The sequence below is a fragment of the Macrotis lagotis genome, chromosome 8 (assembly GCF_037893015.1).
Source record: "Macrotis lagotis isolate mMagLag1 chromosome 8, bilby.v1.9.chrom.fasta, whole genome shotgun sequence".
In the NCBI taxonomy this organism is placed as follows: Eukaryota; Metazoa; Chordata; class Mammalia; order Peramelemorphia; family Peramelidae; genus Macrotis; species Macrotis lagotis.
Genome location: NC_133665.1, coordinates 9,966,523 through 9,971,492, shown reverse-complemented (window position 1 = coordinate 9,971,492; position 4,970 = coordinate 9,966,523). Strand labels below are relative to the sequence as shown.

The 4,970-nt window shown below is 60.2% G+C and overlaps 1 long non-coding RNA gene across 1 annotated transcript; it reads left to right on the top strand.

Moving 5' to 3' along the window:
• The first annotated feature begins 1,546 nt into the window (after positions 1–1,546).
• On the top strand, positions 1,547–4,562 carry LOC141494702 (uncharacterized). Its single transcript, XR_012470543.1, has 3 exons — positions 1,547–1,662; positions 2,401–2,512; positions 2,844–4,562. It is a non-coding gene; the product is annotated as an uncharacterized LOC141494702 (long non-coding RNA).
• The last annotated feature ends 408 nt before the right edge of the window (positions 4,563–4,970 follow it).

Sequence of the window (4,970 nt, the reverse complement as noted above, 5' to 3'; positions counted from 1 at the left end):
GCCCGCGCCTCGGGGCCGGGCTACTCTGGGACACGTGGGGAGGGGCTGCGCGCTCAGGGGGGCGGCTTGGGGGGGGGGCGCCGCTCAGGGGGGCGGCTTGGGGGGGGGAGGCGCGCTCAGGGGGGCGGCTTGTGCACCCGGGGGGCGGCGCGCTCAGGGGAGCGGCTTGGGGGGGGGCAGCTTGGGGGGGGAGGCGCGCTCAGGGGGGCGGCTTGTGCACCCGGGGGACGGCGCGCTCAGGGGGGGCGGCTTGGGGGGGGGGCGCGGCTCAGGGGGGCGGCTTGGGGGGGGAGGCGCGCTCAGGGGGGCGGCTTGTGCACCCGGGGGACGGCGCGCTCAGGGGGGCGGCTTGGGGGGGGGGCGCGCTCAGGGGGGCGGCTTGGGGGGGGGGCGCGCTCAGGGGGGCGGCTTGTGGGCTCGGGGGGCGGCGCGCTCAGGGGGGGCGGCTGGGGGGGGGCGGCGCGCTCAGGGGGGCGGCTTGTGGGCTCGGGGGGCGGCGCGCTCAGGGGGGCGGCTTGTGGGCTCGGGGGGCGGCGCGCTCAGGGGGGCAGCTTGGGGGGGGCGCCGCTCAGGGGGGCGGCTTGTGGGCCCGGCCATGTCGGCCGCTCCGGGCGCCACCTCCCCGGCTTCTGCCTCGGCTCCGCTCGTCCCGGTGTCGGCGGCGGGTCCCTGGGCCGCACCGGGGCCAAGCGCCCCTCGAGGCCCCCCAGAGCGGCGGGAAACGCTCCCCAGTCCGGGCGCCGCCGCCGGCCCCCAGGCTGACCTCAGCCGCCCGCTGCGGCGGGGCGGGGCGGGGGGCTGCCGGGGCCGCCTGGTCCGGGGCCGCCTGGTCCGGGGCCGCCTGGTCCGGGGCCGCCTGGTCCGGGCCCGCGCCAGGGATGCCGGCGCCTTAAGAGAGGATGGCAGAGGGCGGGCCTCGGGGCCGGGGTCGGCGGCTGCCCGGGAGGAGATGCCGGGGAGGGGAGGAGCTACTGGCCGCGGCGGGCGGCAACTCCGGGACCCCCGGGTCGGGGCGCAGCCAGCCCCCGGGGCCCATCCGCCGGCCGGACCCATCCCCGCCCTCTCATCCGGGCGTCAGGCCCCTCCCGGCCAGACCGGGCGCCTCCCCGCCGGCTGGCTCCGCTCCAAGGTTCCTTAGCGCCCCACCCGAGTAAGAGCGGGCGGTGCCGGGGGTCACCCGAGAGGCTGGGCTTAGGGGGACCCGGCTGGGCCCCGCCCGGAGCCCCGCCTGCGGCCCCGCCCCGCCCCGCCCCGCCCCGGCCCCGCCCACAGGCTTTCCCTCCTCTCTCCCTCCCGCCCCGCCCCGCCCCGCCCCGCCCCGGCCCCGCCCACAGGCTTTCCCTCCTCTCGCCCTCCCGCCCCGCCCCGGCCCGGCCCCGCCCACAGGCTTTCCCTCCTCTCGCCCTCCCGCCCCGCCCCGGCCCGGCCCCGCCCACAGGCTTTCCCTCCTCTCGCCCTCCCGCCCCGCCCCGGCCCGGCCCCGCCCCGCCCCGCCCTGCCCCGGCCCCGCCCACAGGCTTTCCCTCCTCTCGCTCTCCCGCCCCGCCCCGCCCCGCCCCGGCCCCGCCCACAGGCTTTCCCTCCTCTCGCCCTCCCGCCCCGCCCCCGCCAACGCCGCCTGAGCCCGAGTGGAGCGGTTCGGCCCCGGTGCCAGATCCCCAGGTAAGGGGGCGGGGGCGGGGCGGGGGAGCCCGAGGGCCGCCGCCCCCCTTCTCCGGCCGGAGCCTCCGGCTGCCCCGAACACCCCCGGAGTGAGGACGGGGGGTGGGGCGGCCAAGTGGGCGGTGGCGGGGTTTGCCACCCTTCCCCGGGACAGGGCGGGGGTCCCAGGATCAGTGGATTCAAACAGGTTTTCCCACGAGGATTCGAGATCTCTCTTTCCACTAGTCACCCCTCCGCTCCCTGAACCAACCTCCCTCCCTTATTCTCTGGCGGTTGTTTTGGGGGGTCAGAGGAGTGGATGGCTCCAATCTGGACCCCCCCCCCCCCCGCAGAGGGGCAGAGATATTTGCCCCCGATGGGCTTCTTGTTTGTTTGGGAATGAGTTCAAGCCAAACTGGGGTGCTGCTGATCAAAGGGGGGGGTTAATGACGGAGAAGAGCTAGTTAATCCGGCCCCAGCCAGACACTCGCAGAACTCCCTCCCCTCCACAATCGAGAAGCCCCGGGGCTTCTTTCTGTGGAATTTCCTCGGCCACTGTTGCTTGAGAATCGGGGAGGACACCCTCACCCAGGCTAGGGGTTCGGGGAGGACTTCGAAACTCCAGAGGGAAGGAGGGACTGTCTATTGTGCTGTGGAGGTGGTTCTTGAGGAACCCTGGTTCCTTGGACGAGAGTCAGAAGGGCCAGAAGTTCCAGCTGCTCCAGAGGCATAACACCGGGCCAAACTTGAACTTTCCAGATGGGGTCTCAATGTGGCAGAAACTGTGTCTGGTCTTTGTGTGTGAGACAGAAAGAGAAGCCAGTATCTATCTATGAACATCTGTGAAAGAAGAAGCAGCTGTATTGGGAATGTGAGTGGGAAAGGGCAGGGGGCAGTGGAGAAAGGAGTGTGGGGCCAAGAGGGGTTGGAGACGAGAGCGGGTCAAAGGAATGTTCACAGCCAACGCCAGCGGTCCTTTAGTGCATTCCCAGTCTTAGTTTGGGGACAACTTGAACTGGATGACTGAAACAGAATTATTTTATTAAAAAAAAAGAGAGAAATGGTCATATTTGGTGTGGGTGGTGGAATGGGACCAGTTTGGGGAGAGGGGTATACTGGAAACAGCCAACTAGCCAACCATCAGAATCATAATTTCTATTGAAGAAAGGACCCATATTAGGAGCTGACATCCCAAATTGCAGGTTCTTGGGGAAGGATGGACCTTCTGGTGACTCATTAAATTTCCTGAAGACACTTCCTCATTCATTCCTTAAGTTTCTTTTGAAGTACCAGCTGTTTGTGTGGAAGAGATCCCTCCCTTCTACTTGTGCAAGAGGGTAAGAGTTGTGGGAAGAAGGGAAAAGATAATTCCCAAGATTCACTGTTTTTTTTACTGTCCAAAAATATCACTTCAATGCCCAACATCCTATTTTTTTTTTTTTAGCATTTCATTACTTTGGGTTGACCACTACCCACATTAGCTTCTTCTCCAACCACCACTGTGGTAACTAATCACAATCTCCTTATTGTGAATGAGTTTATAGGATGGAGGGAATGACATAAAGTCAATAAACAAGCATTCATAAAGGCCCATTATGTGCTAGGGAGTTTGCTAGGCACCAGGGATGATACAAAGGCAAAAATGAAACATTCCTTGTCAACCAGGATGTAATGTTCTATGGATGGAGATAGGTATATGCATAAGTAAATACAGCATTTATATCAGGTAATGGAGGGAATACTGGCAGCTGAGGGTGTTAGGAAAGGCCTTTTGAGGGAAGTGGCATTTGAACTGAACTTTGAAAGAGACTAGGGCTTTAAGAGGCAGAGGTGATTCAGGAGAGCATTCCAGCCATGAGGGATAGCTGCAAAAGCATGGAGCCTAGAGATGGGAAGGAACCAGCTCCTGGGTTTGACCAGACTTGTAGATTGTGTGTAAACTGAATGAAGCAGAGTAATATGAAATGGATGACTGAAACGGAATATGAAATAAGCTTGTAAAGGTAGGTAGGGACCAGATTGTGAAGGGCTTCATACCTAACAGAGGAGCTAGTATTTGATCTGAGAGGAAACAGGGAGTCTCTGGAGCTTTTTGAGCCAGGAGATGATTCATTCAGACCAGGAATTTTGTTAGGAATTTTGTTCTGGCAGTGGAATGGAGCATGGATTGGGGAGGGGGGACTATTGCAGTCATTGGTCCAGGTGATGAATAATCAAACCAGGGTGGTGGTCAACTTTATCTCCTAATAAATAGGAAGTTCAATCCTGCCTCCTATCTGCCTTTTCTGAAGTAGGAAAATACAACTGGGCTGGACTGGAGGGTTCTAAGGCAGGGTCTGATGACTCCTCCTCTAGCTGTGACCAGTAATGCCTGAGGCTGGGGAGTCTGGAATGTTGGGGAGGAAAGGAAGGGGGATGGGGAGGCTTAGACCAGGAGGAAGATGCTTGGTTTTTTTCCATTAGCCCCAGGATTCCCTTTGCCTAATCGTGCTTAGTCAATTTGGGCCCAGTTAGAGGTGATTTGGGGAACTTCCTTGTTTCTCCTCCTCCCTTCCAGTCTCACCCCCCCACCCCATCCCTACCTCTCGGATAGTGGCCTCTCCTCCTCCCCAGCTCTGGCCCCTTGGCTAAGAAAGCTCTGGTCAGAGGGTGATGAAAGTGTAATTTTTCCTCTCCCTTCTTCAGTCCCTTCCATGTTTGTTGGCATTGGCGACATTTTCAGTACAGTTCTGCTTCCAGCTTTGCACACCTCCTTTCTCTCCCCCCACTCCTTAAAATCTCAGCTTTCCCTTCCCTGGAACCAACCAGGGACAATGACTGGAAATCTGTGTTTGAAGTAGATGGTACTTTGTTACTCCTGTTTTCCAAAGCAGCCCCCTCATTCCTCTCCCACAGTTCAGGTTGTTTTCCAGATGCTTGAAGGGGGGAGGGGGCTTCATTTGCTCAGAATTTCTTTAGAAAAATACTGGTTGTGTGGTTTTCTTAAGGAAAAAAGCTGCATCAGGCGTACTTCCTTTTGAGCAACTAGTACCCAGGCCCAGGAGCTCCTGCTTTCTCAAACTCACAAGGCTGTCACCAAGGCTAGTAATCACCATCTCAGATCTCTAGTCTCTGGAAAAGAAATAGAGCAGAAGAGTCAGCCACATGCTTGAAGGTGATCTTCAGGTATACCAGGACAAGTACATCTATCATGTGCTCATTGCTGCCATACCAATGGGGAAGAAAAGGGTAAAGAGAAAGACATCCCTCCCACCAAGTCCAATGGAGAGCCAAGTCATATTATTTAAGAAGACAGGAAGAAGAGAGTTGAAAAGAGGGAAGTCCTTTAA